General features: G+C 44.6%; 1 protein-coding gene across 1 annotated transcript in view; it reads left to right on the top strand.

The window, feature by feature from the left end:
• The window catches only part of ALK (ALK receptor tyrosine kinase), a 749,759-nt gene that overhangs the window by 520,365 nt on the left and 207,981 nt on the right, over window positions 1–21,413 (top strand). The gene's annotated exons all lie outside the window — the stretch shown is intronic.

The raw sequence follows: 21,413 nt of genomic DNA, 5'->3' as shown, positions 1-21,413 counted from the left end.
ATGCTCATCAGTGATAGGGATGGAGAAATGTCACTCTGGGCCTTGTCGGCTCCGCAATTATTCAAATGCTTTGCTTATAATACAATCACAGCTCCTAGCTCTGATTATTGGCATCATCAACATCATCTATTAATGGCCTTTGAGCTCCTCTGGGTACACAGCATTGTACAAGATGCTAAAAGGTGCCAAATACAGACTCAGAAAATGGAAGAGGAAAAAGAGCAGAAAGTGGACCAACCCAGGCATCATTCTGAGTAGAAAGATCTAAACCAGCCTGAATTCATTCATGGGAGCTAATCTTAAAGGGCCAGGGCCTGCTAAGTACCAGAAGGGCATTAATTATTCCAGGGTCTTCTATCATTCCTGTCTTCATGATTTCAGCTGTCTATTTTTAACTAGAAGTATTTAAATTTCCATTAGTTTTCCTTTTATCCCTTTTGTTAAGTAAACCCTCTCTTTATCACCTCTCTGCCTCTCCCAGTGTGGTGGCTGTCTGCAGAGTGGAGAATGAGAAAAACTCTAACAGTTAGAACAAAATAAATAGGTAAAGGAGGGCTAGCTTCCAAATTGGCCAGACCTTGCTGTGTTTGCACAGTGGTACCTTGATACCTGGCATTTCTCTTTGACGGTGCCGTAGGAACTCAGCACAAAGTGGGGAGACACGCTTTGCTGAAAATGCCCATCACCCCAGCATGAAACATGTTCCACCCACTGCAGAGCTCCAAACAGCTGTTCTGCCTCCTTTCATGCATGTGCTTTTTAGCTGATGGTGGGAGACAACATGCCAGAAACGTCTGAGTTTCCACCAAAGACATATTGTAAGTTAGAAGACAGACAGCTGCTGTTGTATTGAAAACCTGCTCATCAGAGTTTCCAAAGGAACAGATATGAAAGGTTCAAATGACCCCTTCAGGGTTTCTCCATCTAACTAGGCCTTAAGCTCTGCCTCTCATTAATCTTTAATGAACAACAAAGAAAATGTGTAGCTGGCTAATTATTGTGTAGGGTGGCAGATGCTTAGCGAGGAAAAGTCCCCAGAGTCACATCATTTAAAGAGACATTGTCAAAAAGGGAGTCTTATTTTGAAATGGCTTCCCTGACCTGTAGCATTATCTATTTCTTTTAAACTTGAACTACTTTTCTCTCAACATTTTTATCATTGTCTCTGTCTAGGGCATTTGAGCTTTAAAAGTCTACAGCAATCAGGTGATGGAATCCCATATTCATCCCCTACAAGAAATTCTCAGCCCTCCTCCTTGGGACTGGGTAGGAAGATTTGAGTGCTGCTTTTCCTCATGGCATGATACCTACCTGGAACGTCTTTCTTCAGTTTTCTCTTTCCCCAGTTAATTCATTCATCCTGTCCCATGCTGCACTGGGCTCTCTCTTTCTTTGAATTTTCTCAGCATTTAGGCAGTCTTAGTATGAAAATTCTTGAATACAAGTTCCTCCAGGGCAGAGACTGTCTCATCATCTCTGTCAGTACTTACCACAATGCCTGGCACACACTATACTCAATAAATGTTTGTTGAATTCAATGAAATTGCTTATAGACGCCTTGGGCTTATTTGCTTTTTATTTTATACTACTCTGCACTTTTTACCACTAAAGATTCCTTGAAGGTAGAATTCTTGTCTTATTCTTTCTTTGCCCTACCTCTAGAATAGTTGCTACACAATGATGTAATAGGTTCTCCACATGCTGGATGGCCTTGTTAATTGTTGTTTAAAGTCATTCTGTATATCAACTCAGCATGCACTGTAAGGTGTTCTGTTTGAGTAAATATTTATATATTATTTATTTAAGAGGAAACTAGGCAAGTATGATTAGAGCTCCTTTTTTTTTCTGAGATGGAGTCTTGCTCTGTGGGTCACCCAGGCTGGAGTTCAGTGGCGTGATCTGGGCTCACTGCAACCTCCACCTCCTGGGTTCAAGCGATTCTCCCACCTCCGCCTCCCGAGTAGCTGGGATTTCAGACATGTGCCACCACGCCTGGCTAATTTTTGTATTTTTAGTAGAAACGGGGTTTCACCATGTTGGCCAGGCTGGTCTCGAACTCTTGACCTCAGACGATCACCCACCTCGGCCTCCCAAAGTGCTGGGATTACAGGCGTGAGCTACCATGCCTGGCCTAGAGCTCCTTTTATAGACAATTTTATTTTTAGGTTTAAATGCAAGGATGTCAATGCTGTATTTTTAAGATTGTGTTTACTTCAGGAGTCAGTAAAAGAAAATGTTTTTTTGAGACAGGGTCTCTCTGTGTCACCCAGTCTGGGGTGCAGTGGCACGATCATTGCTCACTGCAGTCTCAACTTCCCTGGCTCAAATGATCCTCCTACCTCAACCTCCCCAGTAGCTCGTATTACAAGCATACACCACCATGCCTGGCTAATTTCCTTCCTTCGTTCCTTGCTTCCTTTCTTGTTTTTGTTTGTTTTTTTGTTTTTGTAGAGACCTGTCTCACTGTTGCCCAGGTTGGTGTCGAACTCCTGGGATCAAACGATCTTCCTGACTTAGCCTCTCAAAGTGCTGGGATTATAGGTGTGAGCCAGCATGCAGGCCCCCTCCCCAGATTGTTTTAATTTAAAAACATTAAACCCAGTAATATTCTAAACAGTTGCTGAAGAAGTGATTTTGGAACCTTTAGAGGAGAATATGGTAATTCCAAGAGTCAACACAGGCTCACTTAGAATAAGTCCTTTGAAAAGGCCCTCTTCAGGAGGGTCATGAGCTTAGTAGCGTAGAGGAATGGAACAGACACAGAATAACTTGATTTAGGCAACCCATTGGACAATGCTTTCCCGATACTCTGGTAGCTGAATCTGTGGCAAATTGAACACTTTTATCCAAAGAGGTATAGTGAGTAAGTCTTGCCCATCTGGAAAGCATCTCGGATAAAAATGTCAAAGGATTCTGCTTTGGCCTTTGGCTTTTCTGTGTTTTTGATGTGTGACTGAGAGGCTGGCAGAAACAGAATTTAACTTTTGTTCAGCACCTACCACATTCTAGGCATGGTGGTAGAAGCTGTGTGGTCATCATCTCATTTCATGAGAGGCCTGGTCTGCTGATGCTTCAAAGCTCAGGAGCAAAGCCAACTTCACAGATGACAGACTATATTCTGGCAACGAAGTAGTTAAAATTTGCTGCACAAAGCACCATGCCCCCACACTCAGGTTCAAAACAACTAGCTGCTTTGAGCCACAACCTACAGAATCTAGGAGATCTGGTTTAGTAATCATTTGGGGGAAAAGAATTGGGAGTAACGAAGAGGGGGTGGTGAGGAGGGGGGATTTGCAGTGATCACATGTGAACAGAAAGTGATGGTGAGCTGCAGCTGCTTGGAGAGAGAACTCTCCAAGAGGCTGCAGATGCACAGCCCAGACCTCAGGGAGAACTGGCCCTAGGATTCCCTGCACCTGCCAGACCAGTACAAGGTACCACCATTGTCCTAGAATTCTGTAGCTGAACAAAGCTTCAAGAGTCATCTAGCTCTATTCTGGTCATCAGATTTGAAGGGAAGAGACTTAAATCCAGAAGAGAATGACCATATCAAAATGGGCACTAGAAACCAATACAATGGAAACCTATTATATGGTGTATCTTCAAAGCACTCTTCTATTCATTCTACCATTTAATCCTTCCAACAGTCCTGTGAAAGAGTTAATAAAATAAAGGAACCACAAGGAAAGAAGTGGAGTGACTCGCCCACAGCCAGCCAGTGAAGAGTCTGGCTCTTGAGTCGGGATCTCCAGACCATCACTCGGGTATTCTTCCTCTGGACCATGCTGTGTCTCTATGCACGGGCATCTGCTCATGCTGGACCAGACGCCGAGTAGGCACAGGCCTGTGGGGAAGTTGTTCTGTAAGGCTCATGGGAGGCCAGAAGCTCCACAGCCCATAAACTCCCAGCCCTTAGCCAGTCCCTGGCCCCCAACACAGTCTGACCCAGAGCAGCTGTGTAACAGGCACAGGCTGTTCATGCCTCTGGCTTTCAGCAGAGCTTGGGCTGGAGTTCACCTGGGAATGGCTCTGCCAGCCTTTCACTCAACACCCGCTGCCAAGTCTGCCTTCCCTTCCTCCACTGATCTCTTGTGAAGGGAGGGATGTAAAACACAGCCCAACTCTAACCCGCGGTTCCCGCCAGCCCGGCCCTCAGAGCTGCCCCTGCTCCCAGAAACAATACCCTGATTATCATTCATTATTTCTACTTCTTAGTATTAAAATCCTTTTAATATGGCATTGAAGACCATTGGGGAGTTTTAAATTTCGTGTCAGACCAGGATTTATAGGCCAGTTCTGAAATTTTACCTCTGGGCTCGATAATTGCAATTCCCTTTTAATCGCTCTCTTAGACACCTCTGTTAAAAGACTTCAATTATTTTCACACTGTGGCCCATGAGACGGCCAATCTGAATACCCAACCCATGTCACCTCCTTATGGAGGCCTGCATGGGAAGCGCTAGACATGAACCTCGTCTGAAGGTACCAGGTCTGATGTGCTGTCCCAAGGAGCCTTGGAGTTTGGGGAAAGGGAGTCTCCTCTCTCAAGGAGTCACGAGTTCAGGGATCATACCCCCACCCACCTCTGTTCTTCCATTCCCCAACTGGAAGCAAGAACCAGATGTGTTAGGATGTATATGCTCACTCAGGCTTATTTTGAAAGCTGTACAATTCTATGAACAGGCAAATGCATATACTGGGAATCCTTCCATGGGAAATTACTTAAAGGAATATGATACAGGGGGTTGGCTAGGAGGGTCAAGGCAGATAGAGATCCTTCAGCTGAGCTCTCAAGAGTCCTGTGGTGCTTTTGGGAAAGTAAAAGCAGATACTACCTGAGGGGGTTGTGGAGTATTGGAAAGAGACCCTCACCGCCACCTCCACCAAGGACAGAAAGAGGACACAGGATTAGCCACAGCCTACAAAGGGCGGCCGTGTCAGGAGAGGAGAGAAGAGCAGCTGTTACCCTGCTCCTCGAAGACCCAACTTGATCAGGTGTAGTGAAGGGGGCTGAGACAGGAGCTGAGGGTGGAAGTAGCTAAAGGAGCCACCTCCAGGATGCCATTTAGTGCTTTGTATCTGATGATGACAATTTGTAAGGGATAAATGCGTAACTCTGTATCCAGAGCCACCAAGTGCTGAAAGAAGGGTTAATTGTGGGCCAAAAAGATCAGCTTTTTTTTTTTTTCTGAGACAGAGTCTCACTCTTGTTGCCCAGGCTGGAGTGCCATGGTGCAACCTCAGCTCACCACAACCTCCGCCTCCCCACAACCTCTGCCTCCCAGGTTCAAGCGATTTTCCTGCCTCAGCCTCCCGAGTAGCTGGGACTACAGGCATGCGCCACCACACCTGACTAATCTTTGCATTTTTAGTAGAGACAGCGTTTTTCCATGTTGGTCAGGCTGGTCTCGAACTCCCAACCTCAGGTGATCCGCTCATCTCAGCCTCCCAAGGTGCCAGGACCACAGGCATGAGCCACCACACCCAGCCAACATCTGCTTTTATTGGGAGATAGTAGGCTGAATGAGAGGCAGCACTCAGGTTGGAAAAAGGGGACTTCATAAAAGAGGCAAGGGATACAAAGAAAATCTAGGACTCGGGGTCTCACACATTGTGATCAAAGTCTTGTTCTTGGGTGGCGGCAGCGAAGAGGGAATGAGACTCCCCAGCCTTGGTTAGGAGGGATCCGCTGGGCCCTTGGTCAGCAGCCTTGCACAGTAACATAAGGGATGTCTGCACTGGAGGCTGTTAATGGGTTGGACGAAAGCGAGAAGGGTCTTTGTCACTCAAGAGCGTAGATCTCTCAATACAGCAATGGGCTAGGCTATTGTGTCCAAAAACAGAGTGCTCTCACCCCAGTATATGCAACATGATTAATTGGGGTACTATTAACATGGCTTCTTATATTTATCACTAATTTTAAAATAAGATATTGAATTTTACTAATATTTAATATCAGACATGTGCATGCTCAAAATATTTTTATAATACAGGAAAGTAAATGAAAAAAAATCTTTGAAATGAGCTGATGTACTGACACCAAAAGACTCAGTGGCATATGATTTAACTCAACATGGGGCTCCGCCCCTGGCCCATCACCGAGCACATGCCCACAAACATACACGGAGCCAAGTCATCATGGAAGAGGATTCAGGGTCCCAGTTATCCTAACTCAGTTTGTAAGACGCCATGAGGATCAGCACCAGACGCTTGTTCTAGGATGTTAGTGTCTGTGTCTTTTCCTGTCGAAAAAATGGGCTTCTATTTCCTTCCGCTTTCCATGCCTGTTTTCTCATCTGTAAAATGGGAAGAGTCTTGCATTATCTCTGTCCACAAGAACCAATGTTCATTCTCACCCATGTGAAAATGCAAGGAAGAAGGAGACTCCCAGGTCTGGTTTGTCCCAGGCTCCTCCACACATATAAGCCCTTCTCATGCCCCTACCAAAGGAAAGCTTCATAAACAGGAGAGACGTCACTGGTCAGGCTCCACAGGTACACACACCAGGCAGACACCATGGTGGCCAAGCCCCATGCTCTGAGGCACTTCCCGCTTGTGGGAGTCTTCAAGGGGTGGATAAGAGAGTGTCAGCCTAGAAATCCCAAGGCCAAGCTCAGGCACACCCTAGCTAATCTTCTGAGCATGCCCTGTAACCCTCATTCCACACTGCCTGGCTGTGCGACAAAGGGGACACGGGCACCCTCGTGACTTTTGCCCAGGGTGGCTGTAAGAATCAGATGAGTTGGCAGTGGGGTGTATGTGTGGAAACATGGAGCCCTCTTAGATGGTAGAGAGTGTGCTGAGTTGAGGGTCCTCTGGCTGTCCCAAGGACTCACCCTGCTGTGGACTCGGAATTTGACAGATCTAGGTTGGAATCTCATCTCTGTTATTTACCAAACCTAGAACAAGATAATTCACTTGCTAGAATCTCAGGGTTTTTTTTTTAATCTGTGCAATGGGAACAATTCCTCTTAGAGCTCCTAAGAGATTAAATGAGATAACTGTGAGGAATTCCTGCCTAGCATCTGACACAGAGTTAGTGTCCAAGGATGGCAGGCACTAATGTAACTATTATCTAATATCAATGTAACAACCACCACCTTCACTACTTGGATGACATCATTGGCAGGTTTCCAAAGCCAGAGACTCTTGCAGATCACAGTCTCGACCACTTTCAGATACCCCTGCAGCAGCTCCTGCCACACAAGCCCCACCCTGTAGCCATGAAGAGCCTGAGTGTCCATTACCTGCCTTGGGGCAGAGGCCACCAGCCCTTTGAATCAGAGACTCAGAGCTGTTTTGAATGGTGTCTCTGAACCTGCTCTGAGCTGTCAGCAGAACTTTGCAACCACCTACAGAATTCACAGAAGGTGGGAGCTCACATGCCAGATTCCATCTTTGCAGCCTTTGTCACGGTCTATTCCAGAGTCCTCCGACCTCTGAGGATGCTGGGAACTGGGAAGGAGGAGGGGGCTCCTGCTCTCCTGCCCAGCTCCCTGAGAAACATGCCAAGCAACTGAACAGACGCCAGCTTCTGTGACCTATCACAAAAAGGCCTGGGTGAAGACATGGGTTTTACAGCCTCATCCCCAGGAGCCAGTTTTTATGGACTCTTTGGAGGTTTCTGCTTGGTTTGTTTTTAAGAAAACTGCATTACAAGCTCACCAGTGGCTATAGTGACACTTATAAAACAGTGGGTATCCAGGAAGCTCTGTATTAAGACACTTTGCATATATCTCTTGGGAGACAGGTAAAGGAAGTGGGCTATTCCTGTTTTGGAGATGGCTAAGTCCTTATCAATTAAATATATCACTTAAGGACTAAACCAGCCAAAAACTGGGAGCCTGTCCTTGCCGGAAAATGACAGCTTCCAGTGTATAGGCCAGGGACCATGTCAAATGATCCTGAGGGTTTGGGGCTTTCTTATTATATTGATTCAAAGTCTGAGAGAAATGAGCCAATGGGAGGAAACGCTGACCTGTGCCCAGAGATTCCTGTGCCCTCCAGCGCCTGGCCCCCATCTTTCTGGCTCTTCCATGTGCCCCTGCTTCTCGTGCAGGCTCAGCATCCCTTAAAAGTTCCAGGTCACAATTTTGAGCTGACCCTCGAAAGTCATGAAAATTGGCAGTGGCAGTCCCAGCCCAGAAACTGACTCCCAAGTGAACATATCATTGGCACAATCTCAGGGCCTCTCAAGCAGTTCTGTTTGCTATGTTCTGGAAAGCTCCCATATGGCTGACACGGTAGAGGCCTCAATTCTGAATTCCAAATTCCATTAGTTTCTTCAAGCATGGCTTAAAGATGTGAGCATGACACTGGGCAAATCTAATGGGCCCTTGATTCCTGCATTATTTGCAAGCACTTCCTAGTATCATTCTACAGAGGGGCCTGCCTGAAGGGTATGGTGATATTATTCGTCTGGGAGGCAGAGGTAAATGTGTAGAAAAATGTTCTGTGCAATTTCTGGCCACAAGGAAAATTGGGCTGCTTTGCAAGAAATGAGTTGTTTTCTCAGCAGCCTGTGGGCTGTCTGTCCACCGGGCTGGTCATCACACAGAAAAATGATGCCATTCATCCCCAATCTGCAAAAATACTTTTAAAGTTTGTTTCTCCAGTTAGTGGGGATGGTTTTGAATGATCGACCTGTATTAGTTTGCAAGGACTGCCATAATAAAGAACCAGAAACTGGTGGCTTAAATAACAGAACTTCATTGTCTCACAGTTCTGGAGGCTAGAAGTCCAAGATCAAGGTGTCAGCAGGGTTGGTTCCTTCTGAGGCCTGTGAGGAAGAATCTCTTCCATGCCACTGTGCTGCTAGTGGTTTTCTGGCAATCTTTGGCATTCCTCGGTATACATCACCCCAATCCCTGCCTTCATATTCACACAGCGTTCTCCCGGTGTGTATATCTGTCTCTGTGTCCAAATTTCCCTCTTTTCTATAAGAATATAGTCATATTGGATGAGTGCCCACCCTAATGATCTAATTTTAACTTGATTACCTTTATAAAGATCCTGTTATCACATAAAGTCACATTCTGAGGCTCGGGGGGTTAAGACTTAAACACATCTTTTTGAGTGAGTCACAATTCAAACAATGATACCAGCTTTGCTACCCACCCTACTAGGACCAAAGGAAGCCAGCCGATAGTAGCACGTGCCACCTTCTCCAAAAAGCTTTTCCAAAATCTTCTCAGACAGGGTTTGGCACTCCTTGCCCTTGTCCCCTATACCAGTTGCCTGGTCCAACCTGGGAGGTGTATTCCTGAAAAACACCAAGATGAGCCTTGATCAATGAGGAGTAGCCAAGTAGCAAAAAAAAAAAAGTAGCAAATGGCCTCTGGGTACAGGGAACATCATGAGCAATATGTGGAGGATGAAGGAGCCCTGGTATGTGCGGGGAGCCAGAGGCAGGTCCTGAGGCCATTGGAGAACTGTGGTCATGTTTGAGGGTTTTTTTGGTTTTGTTTTTGTTTTTGAGATGGGGTCTGGCTCTGTCACCAGGCTGGAGTGCAGCAGCACAATCTCAGCTCACTGTAACCTCAGCCTCCTGGGTTCAAGTGGTTCTCCTGCCTCAGCCTCCTGAGTAGCTGTGATTACAGGCTCGCGCCACCATGCCCGGCTGATTTTTGTATTTTTAGTAGAGATGGGGCTTCACCATGTTGGTCAGGCTGGTCTTGAACTCCTGACCTCGTGATCCGCCCACCTCGGCCTACTAAAGTGCTGGGCTTACAGGCATGAGCCACCGCACCTGGCCATGTTTGAGTTTTAAAGAGATTATTCCTGACACAGGGTGTAGAATGGACCCCTCCTCTGGCTGAAGGTGGGTATGTCCTTGGGTCTCAGTTCTTCTCTGCCACATTAGAGGATTAGACACAGCGATTTCCAAGATTCAGACCAGTCTTAACATCTATCAAGCCTGCAACAACATTATTATCCAGGATACTTGCCCCCAGGAAGTATAAGCAGCATGGGAGAGCTTGTGAGCCTTTTGCGTACCAAGAGGGCTCAGAGCACCGTCCATCAAGCTTCTGACAATTACCTTCCCATTCCTAGTGTGGAGATGGAAAGGTGTGATCCCTCTCCTCACTCATCGCAACAACCACAGCTGACACACCTATAACAAAAGACAGGTTAACAAGAGAAAAAGCAAAACAAACGTATTTAATCAAAGTTCTCCATGACATGGGAGCCTTCAGAAAGGAAAACCCAAAGACCCAGGGGAAATTTTCTGATTTTATGCTTAGGTTCAATGAAGAACAGAGAGCTGTGTAGAAATATGATTGGGCAAAAGGCTATGAGCTAAGGCTAATAGACTAAGGGGGGGACCCCAAAAAGGCCTGGCTGTTGGATTCTTCTTGGTCTCTTGTGTAGCACTCCTTCCTCACTCTTCCCTGGTACAGGGCAGGACCCTCTGGAACTAGGGTCTTGAGACCTGCTATCCAATAAGATAGTTTGGAGAATTCATTTATGGACAGCTCTACATAGAAAGGCAGGGAGAAGGTTACAGCAACAATTCTCATTTCTATGACTTGCCTTGAGGGAGAAAGGGGAGTAGGGAATAGAAAGGCAGGAGAGGCCAGAGAGAACTTGCTTCTGAAGGCCCTCCAATGTCCTTCAGTTTAAAGTCCCCATCATGCAAAGGTGTCATACCTTGGGGTCATATTCTGAGTCCCAACCATGACCACCCCAGTGAAGGGGCAGGGCATAGCAAGGTGTGGGTGGGGGACCCTCTCCAGCAGGTACAAGTCTGTGAGCTATTCTTACTGCACCTCACCAGGCCCCTCCAGCCTTTTCTGGCTGACCACTTATCCCAGCCCCAGAATTTGCTTACAGGACCACAGTTTATGGCAAGTTTCACCCTACTGTATAAAATTTCAGCACAGTGGCTTGACTTGGCCAGAGATTTGTGGCTGAAATGGAGCCTCTGGGCTTGGGTGTCAGCATTTTGCTTGGCTTAGAGGTTTACATTCACATTTGAACCAATCAATACATGAAGGCATTAAGTGGTATTTAGGCTGCCTCTCTAGGGAACAAGACGGGCTGCTGGAATCATTTGAGCATGGGCAGGGAAGATGCTTCTAGGACTGGGAAATCCTCGGAGCTCTGAAGTGGGGGCCCTGGATGAATGCCTCAACTCCAGCCCTGCTCAAGACTCAGGCCTCAAGCTGGAGGCAGACTGGACTGAAGGAGGGATCCCACAGAAACAGCCACATTTCAGTTTCAGTGTTGTCTTTATCCTTCTCCATGGGGATGATGTATTGAAAGAAAAAAAAAAAAACCTACTGCATTGACTTGGCTTGAACGAAAAGATTGTATTTGAAAAGAACAGATGGTGCTAAAAAGTTATTGGAAGGAAGAGAGAGTTAGGAAACCAAATTCCAGATTCCCACTGGCTGCTGGTAGGTGATGTGCCCACATCTCCTTACAGAAAGAGTTAGAAAGGCAAAATGATCACCTGGGACTCTAATCACAGAAAATCCACCACCCACCCTGCCAGAAAGATTGTCTGGCAAGTTTGTGGAGTGGAAAAACCCCCCTGGGATCCCCTCCTGTGGTCTCTTCTCTAACTCTAAGTGATTCCTGGAATGCCGGCACCATCCACACTCACTCTCCTCTCACTTCCCCTGCCCAGAATTCAGCTGGGTCCCTCCCCACAGCTCCCTGGTGAGGGATGCTCAGCAGATGCTGGAGGAGGAGGTGGCTTGCATGGGACCTAATCCAAAATTCAGAGAAACAGAAAGAGGAAATTCAGGATTCTCAGGGTCACTACTCGTGATTAGAAGTTTTCTCTCGCTTGATTTTTTTTTTTTTTTTGGTCTGGATAATCAGTGTTTTTTCCTTTAAAAAGAAGAAAAAACCACTGATGCATCTTCTATGTATTTTTTATACAAACCAGAGCGAAGAAGAATCCCTCTTAGACAATACTACTGGGACTAATTGTTGTTTGGGAATCAACTTAGATCCTTAAATGTTTTCTTTTAATTTGCAACTTCTAAATGCATACTAATTCACCAATGCTTGATGTAGCGCCAGATTAGTGTGGTGTGGTCTGTTGATTAGAGTTCCTCATTGTCTTTCTCATAAATCACATTCATAACACCTCATCCTTGATATTCAGTCTCCGTTTCTTTAAAATGGAAATAATTTTAAAACTTGTGAAGTAATCTGAAGGCTCTCTGGAGGCTTTCCGGATTTTTAAGATTTGTTTCCTGATCTTTCTGTTGCCCCATTCACACCTAATTCAACAGTAATTATTTGTAGTGACTCACCAGCTACCAGTCTTTCCAAAGTATTCAAACGTTGTCCTGCGTATTTCATCCACTTAATGAGTACAGCTGGCATAAACAGTTTTAGAAACTGTAGGGGCGGAAAGGTGTGTCACTCTTCCTTACCCATCACAAAGGTCACTCTGGACACTCCTAGGACAAAAGACAGGAAAGCAAGAGGAAAGCAAAACAAATTGATTTAATCAAAATTTTACGTTACTTGGGAGCCTTCAGAAATGAAGACCCAATGTCTTTGTTTGGTTTGATGAAGCCATTGCAGAAGGGGACGGGACAGAAAGGGGATGACAGACTTAGGGGGAAACCTAGCAAGCCTGTGGGTTCAGATTCTCCTTGGCCTCCCTGTCTAGCATTCCTTCCTCCTGGGTGTGGAACAGGACCCCTGTGGAATGAAGGTCCTCAAGGCCGCAGGGAGAGAATAACCATTCTAGTTTTATGGCTTGCTGCAGGGGAGAGGGGTGCTAGTTCCTATGACTGATTTTGGGGAAGAGGAATTCTGGTTTCTACAACTCACTTCAAGGGAGAAAGAGGGGCGGGAGACAGGAGGGGAGGAGAAGGTCAGAGAGAACCTGCTTCTGAGACCCTTCCAATGTCCTTCATTTCAAAGGACTCAGCATGCCAAGGGGCCATACTTTTGGGTATCATGTTCTGTGTCTGACAGAATAAGCATAACTGACTCTCAGTGGGTGTGGAACTCAAATGATTGGAGTAGGGAGTCTAGGGGTACTAAAGAATAAACTTGAGCACTCAGTAACTTTGAACACTCAGTAACCTTGGGCATTCAATGACCTTGAACATTCAGTAACCTTGGACACTCAGTGACCTTGAGCATTCAGTGACCTTGAACATTCAGGAACCTTGGACACTCAATGACCTTGAGCATTCAATGACCCTGAACATTCAGTAACCTTGAACTTTTAGTGATCTTAAACACAGTAACCTTAAATACTCAGTAACCTTGAACATTGAACCTCAGTAACATTGAACATTCAGTGACCTTGAACACTCAGTAACCTTGACCACTCAGCAACCTTGAACATTCAGAGTGCACAGGGTATTTCACAGCATGTAAAATGCAGAGCTTGTGCTAATCCAGCAAGCAAATTAGTCACACAGAGGCCAGTTAAGAACACCTCTACTACTATGTTTTTCTTATAACTGTGGCTATGATCAGTCTACTCCTCCCCATCCCGATTGCAATGATTTAGAGGCTAAGTCTGTAGAGGTAGACTCTTTGTCTCCTGCTTTCTGGCCTTGTATACAGAATGAAGAAAAAATGCTCAGCCACGGCCAGGGTGGACATCAGCCCCCCACAAGCCTGCATATTCCAATCCAGATTCTGAAGATGCAGAGGTCAAGTAGAAAAGAAATAGGGTAGCCTGAGGCAACACTGAAAGGAGCCAAAATATCTGCAGGATGCACCCTTTATTAGTATGCTGTTCTTCAAACATGACGCACCTCTGACCCACCAAAAGTTCTTCTAAAAAATGAGTTATTTGCATTTGGCGTACATTTAAACCTATGTGCATTATAGTAGGAAGTGCCAGAGTTTTGAAGATAGTCTTGGGTTCACATTGCCTCCTAGTACTTACTACATGAACCAGCTATGTCAGCTCTCTGAGCCTCAATTTTCTCTCATAAAATGGGCGTGATGATATGTTTCATGCATTTGTTAGGAAAATTAAATAAGATTTTCATATTTAATGGAGGGAGTCCTGAAAACCTTTATGTCTGGAATGGGAGGCTCTTCTCCAAAACCCCCAAATCCCACCACATAGTCAGTCTCTTATTTCACCTTATAAGATCATCAGCCACACTGGATTTAGGAGAGAAAAGAAACACTAGAGTAATAATAACAACAGCATCTGCTAATGCTTATTGAGTGCTAACTACATGCCCACATATCTCAACCCATGTGATCTTCACAACACCCCTTTATAAGTCAATTATTATTCCTACTTCTTAATTACAAAATTCAGGCACAGAGAGGTTAGGTTAAGTAGCTGGCCTAAGGTCACACAGCCAATAAAAGGCAGAATTGAGACTATAAAACTCCCAGTGGGGGTGGAACTCAAGTGATGAGAGCAGGAGGTCCAGGGGCCTGAGGTCACATAGCCAATAAAAGTCTGGCTGCTTAATTATTATATTTCTCTTGAAAGAAGGAAAGGAAAAGGGAGGGAGGAATGGAAGCAAGAAAGAGAGGAGGGAGAGAGGGAGGGAGGGAATGAGAGAGGAGAGAAAAAAAGGGGAAGTTAGAAGAAGCTCAAAAGAAGCTAGGAGAACCGAGTGCAGTGGCTCACGCCTGTAACCCCAAAGGAGGAGCTCTGGGAGGCTGAGGTGGGTGGATCACCTGAGGTCAGGAGTTCAAGACCAACCTGGCCAACATGGGGAAACCCCATCTCGACTACAGATATAAAAATTAGCTGAGCATGATGGCACACATCTGTAATCCCAGCTACTTGGGAGGCTGAGGCATGAGAATCGCTTGAGTCAGGAGGCAGAGGTTACAGTGAGCCGAGATTGTGCCACTGCACTTCAGCCTGGGTGACAGAGTGACACTCCACCCCTGTCCCCCTCCCCCCGCCCAAAAAAAACAAGGAGGCTAGGAAAAGGAGCTCAGGACCATTTATGTTGTCTTTGTTCCAAAACATGTGAAAATAATTAGGGAAATGCAGTTTGGAACATCTTCTATGCCTCTACCCCAGGAAGGCTAGCCTACCTTCCAGATCCTAGTCACCCACTTAACATCTCTGATGAAATGAAAACTGCTTTACAGCTGACAATGCTAAGGTCTCAACAAGCAGACCTGTGGCCCCAGGGAACCCATCCCTGCCTTGGCCCCTCCTACAGAGCCTAGAGCCCCCCTTAGCCTCAGAGCAGCTCTTCTCCACCCTGGGCCATTGGGAGCCAGATCCCCACTCGACCTGAAACCTCTTCCTATCACAGCTGATCCTCTCCAGAACACATTTATCTAACTTGTGGGAAAATATGAAGGGCAAGTGAATAACAAAGCCAAGGCTACTTGGATAAAAGACTCCATGCCACACGCCATGTGTAATTATTATTACAGAAGATTAATAAGCAACAAAGGACTTCACACTAAAATTTACATTGATCTAGCATTTTCCCCCTGCTATCTCCCATAAAAATGCTTTAAATGCAGGCTGATTTAATGGAAACAATAAAAAATTGTGCTGAATGGTTTATATTTGCTACAGAATTACTACAAAGTATATTTTAAGGAAAACTTGAAAGTTATGTGTGTTTTTTTTTCCTGTAGGATAAGATTAGAGAGAGAGGTTCAATTGGTTTTTTTTTTTTTTCTCCTTTCTTTCTATATTGATCTAGACAAACTCCCACAGGCTCAGTTCTTTGTTTCTAACAAATCTTCACACCTTCACACCTTGTCCAGACACTTGTCAAGAGAGATTCTTAGCAAAGGCACATGTGGAGGAATGCCAGCAGTGTGGCCTGAGTCTTGACAGGGTTATGCTTGATAATAATCGTCATCACGTGACTGTGTTCTATGTGACAGGGACTTGGCTAGTTATCTAATTTATGTGGCTTTTGTCATTGTCGATCTCACCCATGAGTTTGGCCATCCCAGCTAGGAGGTCAGTCACCACCTGAATGACTTGGTGCTCATGACCAGCACAGGACATGAGGATGGCCACATCTCGTAGCTTCAGGTCCCCAGCCATGTCCATCAGAGCCAGAAATAGAAATAAAGCCTCGGAAAAATAGTTTCTAACCTCAGGGAGCTTAAGTGACAGAATAAAATGGTGTTCTAAAGATTGTAGAGGCATGCCAACCTGCATTTAAAACTCAGCTATAAGCAGTGCATATAGTAGGCCTTTAATAAGTTTTAACTCTTGTTGGTCATATTATTAGTGCTGCTGTATGTAGTATTCACATTGACTTAGTCCAAGCCCGACCTGCATTGGAGAGAACATTTATGCAACAGATGGTAACTGTCCTAGTTGAGAACTCAGGTATCCTCCAGGTCTCAATTACATAATTCTCTGGTTCCTTCTGATTTGCTCTTGGCAAATGAAGGCCAAGAGTTATGTGATGAGCTATGTAGTAATAATGCAACCGCCAAAGTTCCCCAGTCTGTGCGTTTCTCCTAACAGGGAAGGTATCATTATCATGTGAATAGATGACAGCTAGTGTTCATGAATTGACATGAACGTTTGGATTAACTCAGCTCCACTGCAATATAAATTTTGACCAAGAGTGTCAGAAACGTGTCTGATTTAATGGAAATATGTTCATTTGTCCTCTCAGTCAACAAATATTTTTTGAGTGTCTATGATGTATAAGGCATTGGAGACATGTGATGAATGATCTACCATTCTGGCATTAAGGAGGTGGGAAGGCGAGACACAGAAGTCATCCTTCCTGTAGAGGACCATGGAAAACATTGGCACGCGCAAGACTGGACCACCTGTTCTCCAAACACGTACTGTCTATGTGGCCTCTGCTCATGTGCTTATGCCAGTCTCTCTCTCTGCATTGTCCTTTTCCTAATTCCTGACCCCTCTTCACAACCCATCCTCAAGATACTCCTATCCTGACCGCCCATTTGGAGACATCGCTTTGGCCTCTGCTTCAATAGCATATGGTACCTACACCTCTCACTTGCCTCTTCTATGCTGCCATTCACTAAAAATCTTGGTACATATGTTTATTCTTTCTCACCAGTCTGTAAGCTCCTTGAGAACAAGGCTAAATCCTAGACCCTTAGCATCCCTAGAGCATCCAATACTTTAGCTAGTGTGCAGCAGTGCACCAGTAAATATCTGAGAAATTGAATGCGACTCAACAAATGCTAACCAAGAACTAGACACAAAGCATCTTTTCATGTCCTACAGGAAGATGCAAAGGTAAAGAAGAAGCTTTTACTCTAAGTGAGGTGGTGGCCTTTGGAGGATTCTGAGAGGAAGGGTGATCTGCTATCATAGTCAAATCCTAATACATCTCATTGTAGGGATGTTCTAACATAACCTTTTGGAGTTGTATTTAACGTATAAAGGTGCATTTAACCAAGTTTTTCTTTATTTAAACAAATGTGATGGCTGCTATTGATAAATTGCAGTACCTTTCTCGCCCTCTTTTACTATATTCCTTTCTTCTTTGACTCTCATAAATGAATTGAGATGCCCACATTTGCAAGGACCAGTGTCATTCCATGGAGAAAGCAGTGGTTTCCATAGGAATAGCTCCACTTATGGAACTCCTACTGTGTGCTAAGAGCTATTGCTTTGTGTACATCCTTCTCAAAAATCCTTACAACAATCCAGCAAGTTAGGCATTATGACCTCCACCTTAAAAATAGGAAAACTGGAGCTCAGAGGAGTTAAATCTTTTGCCTAAGGTTGTAGCTTAGGATGGTGGATGGTGGAGCTGAGAGCTGAATCTAGGCCTTTCCTTGCTACACTGCAGCAGCTAAAACCATCTCAGAAAGGCATTCCTTTGAAAAGGATGTAGGGTTTGAGGGCTCACTGATGTGAGCTAGCCCTATGTCAACATGACGCCCATCAGGATATTGCACAGAAGCAAAGTATGACATGTTCCCTGTCTTGTCAACTGCCACTCATGGTCCTCACATGCTGTCATAAAGTGTCCCTTCATTCTGGGCTTAAAATAACTTGGTGCCTTTGCCCTTTTGAGTCACAGCTGCCAACCTTTCAATCTCATCATTGGCTTGCCTTGTATCAGATGTGCCAGACAGTTTTCTTTAAACATATACAGCTAAGCTGGTAGGGAGCCATGGCAGCCTTAGAAATTCTTTTTGTTTCCATGTTAGGACTTCTTATGATTTTTTGGGAGATTTTTCTGACAGTGTATTTCACTATCTGGCTGGTGGGTCTATCCTGAAAACCCAAATTGATGATCCCTCCAGCAATGCTAAGTAGACATATTCTTCTCTATCTCTGTGATTTTAGGGAAATGAAATGCAATTGATTGTATCGACTGATCCATAGGTTGCATTGTCTCTTTTGCTTGCAGTCTTGGAGCAATAATATGCTTTATTTTCATCTTAAGTCTGCAGGTAACTCAATGTGTGACCTTGAGCAAGTCTTCACTTCTCCAATGAGGGTGAAACTGAGTGTCTTTGCAGAAATAAATCTGTGATTCTGTGATTAATCATTCTCCTCTCATCTCTGTGGGGTATTATTTGTCAATTGGAGCTTTCAGGGCTTTCATAAAATGTTTTGTTACTAGGACTTCTGCAATCAGCTAAGGAAGTATAGATATCAGATCAATAAAGGCCCTTAGGGAACTTTTAATTCAATGCCTGCATTTTGCTGATGAGGAAACTAAAACCCAAAGAGGTGCAGGGACTTGCCCAAGCCCATGCAAATCCACAACCAGAATCCAGGACTCAGCTCCCAATTCAGTGGCCTTTCTACATATCACTTCTAGCCCGTAGGTCAGAAATGGACCTTGATATTCACAAGCCAACCCTCCTGCCTTTTTTGATGGACTCTAACGTACTCATTATCATATAGGCACTCTGCAAAAATGGGTGGTCAGTGTTTTTCTCAAAAAATTCACGCAAAATTGGAGACAGAATACAATTGATCAGAAAACATCCAACATTTCTGTCATTTTTGGAGAGAAGTGCCTTATTCAAAGTCATCAGGCAAATAAGGGGCAGAGCCAGAACTGGAACTGGAGAGCTCCAGAGAGACACAGGGAAGATAATGGATTGTGACAAGCTGTCCATACAGTCCTCTGGCTTCCTAAAGTCCAGATGGACACCCCACACTGTCACATTGATTGATGGAAGCACCAGTGATAAGAGAGTCACAAATCCCCAACACATGGAACCAGCTGCAAGTTTGTTTCCGGGAGGCTCTAGGTCAGAACCTAACCTTCCCTTCTGCAAGCCTAAGTAGAGTTGCCACCAGCCGAAGGAACAAAAGCAGGACCCTGATAGGCTCATTCTGTGACCACTCAGGTGTAAGCAAAGAAAATGGAGGCAGACCAAGAAGAGAGTTTAGATTTATTTTTCACTGGGTTTTTGGTGGTCTCTTAAACAAATCTGACCCTAGGCATAAGCTTGCCCTTTTCTAGTCCCAACTTCCCTGGATATAAAATACATGTTTGGCAACTGCTCTGGAAGTTATTAAAGCAGCAGTAAACTATGGGAGGCCAGAGAATTTCAGACAAAAGTTATTGCATCGGTAACTCAGAAACTAATTCCTAAAACTCTTGACACATTTATCCAGAGGGCTAGTGCCAATATAGAAATGGAAATCATTGTCAAGGGCCACTGTGTACCTGGAATTAAAATCCATCATTCCTCAGAGCAGAGAGCTATGATTGTGGCAGAATATGAATACTCCTGCCTTTCACCACCATCTTTCCTCAAAAATAGATCCTTTATTTTTCAGAAGAACAAGACAAATTCTGCTCTTTTTGTCTTTTTGTTTGTCTCCTTAAGAACCCCTTGTTTACATATTCTTTTCAAATATTGCTTTCTTTGACAGTCCCTCATTTAAACCAAAAGGCCTCCTTTTCCTTCAATTGCACCAGTTTTATTGTGGATGGAAATCCTGCTGGGTACAGTAACAGAGAACAAACTTTACAGCAGCAATAATCCCTTCTACAGCATCTATTGTGGGGAAACTCAATACACTTTTATTAAATGGCTGAAGAATTGGCTTCAGTGATCTGAATTAACTACAGAGAACAGCGATAGGGAAGAAGACTACCTCCTTCATTCAGCAGACACCCACTGCATGCCAGACACCAGAGACATAAAGCCACCAGCCAGGAGCACCACACTGAAAGAGGTGGTGGATTGTCTTAGGCAATGCCTTCATCAAAAGTTAGCACAGGCAGAAAAGACTTGGTGGGAACTAGTGTTAGCAAGCCCATGCAGAAATGGGCCCCCGATTCACTGTGGGGGGATTGACAATATGCCTAAATGTGTACACACTTTGACTCTGATTCTAGGAATTTGTCCTTAGGCCATATTTAGACAAGTACACAGAGTTAGCTTCGGCATAATCATGATCAAGAAAAAATTAGAAGCAATGCACAAATCATTAAAAACGCAATCATTAAAATGATAATGTAATCTATATTGTCTTGTGACATACCGTCAAGTGAGCAAGTGCAACCACAAAGTATATGTACTATGGTCTCATTCATGAAAAATTAAAATGGATTAAAATGGACAGGTTGGGCTTGACACAGTGGCTCACACCTGCAATTTCAGCACTTTGGGAGGCTGAGGCAGGTGGATGGCTTGAACCCAGGAATTGGAGATCAGCCTGGGTAACACAGTGAGACCCTGTCTCTACAAAAAAATACAAAAATTAGCCTGGATTGGTGGTTCGCAGCTGTAGTCTCAGCTACTCAGGAGGCTGAGGTAGGAGGGTTAACTAAACCGGGGAGGGTCAAGCCTGCAATGAGCTGTGATCACACCACTGCACTCCTGCCTGGACAATAGAGCAGGACACTGTCTCAAGACAAAAAACAAAAAACAAAACAAAACTGACAGGTTGTTCCCTTAGGTGGTGACTATGGTTATTGCTGGACAATGGTATTCTAGGTGACTTTTACTTTCCATTATCAGCCTTTCTGAATTGTTGGATTTTCGGTGCTTTTTATTTTTTACAGTGAGCATCACTTTATATTTAGGGGGTGGAAATGTTTTTAAAAATTTAATGGAAAGCTAGTTTTTCCCTTATTCCTTTACCACTTGTACCACCATACCAAAGCCCAACCTAGTGGTAAAAAAAGTGAAATATTGTGATGATTTCATAGATGTATAAATAAACCAAAACCCACCATCAAATCATACACTTCTTTTTTTTTTTTTTTTTTTTGAGACAGAGTCTCTATCACCAGGCTGGAATGCAGTGGCTATCGCTGCTCACTGCAACCTCCACCTCCCTGGTTCCAGTGATCCTCCTGCCTCAGCCTCCCGAGTAGCTGGGACTACAGGTGCATGTCACCACACCCAGCTAATTTTTGTATTTTTAGTAGAGACGGAGTTTCACCATGTTGGGCAGGATGGTCTCCATCTCTTGACCTTGTGATCCACCCACCTTGGCCTCCCAAAGTGACACTTTTAGTACATGTAATTTATTATACATGAATTATACCTCA

This window comes from Papio anubis, chromosome 14 (assembly GCF_008728515.1).
Source record: "Papio anubis isolate 15944 chromosome 14, Panubis1.0, whole genome shotgun sequence".
NCBI lineage: Eukaryota > Metazoa > Chordata > Mammalia > Primates > Cercopithecidae > Papio > Papio anubis.
The sequence above is the reverse complement of the archived record's forward strand: the minus strand, read 5'-3'. Positions and strand labels throughout refer to the sequence as shown.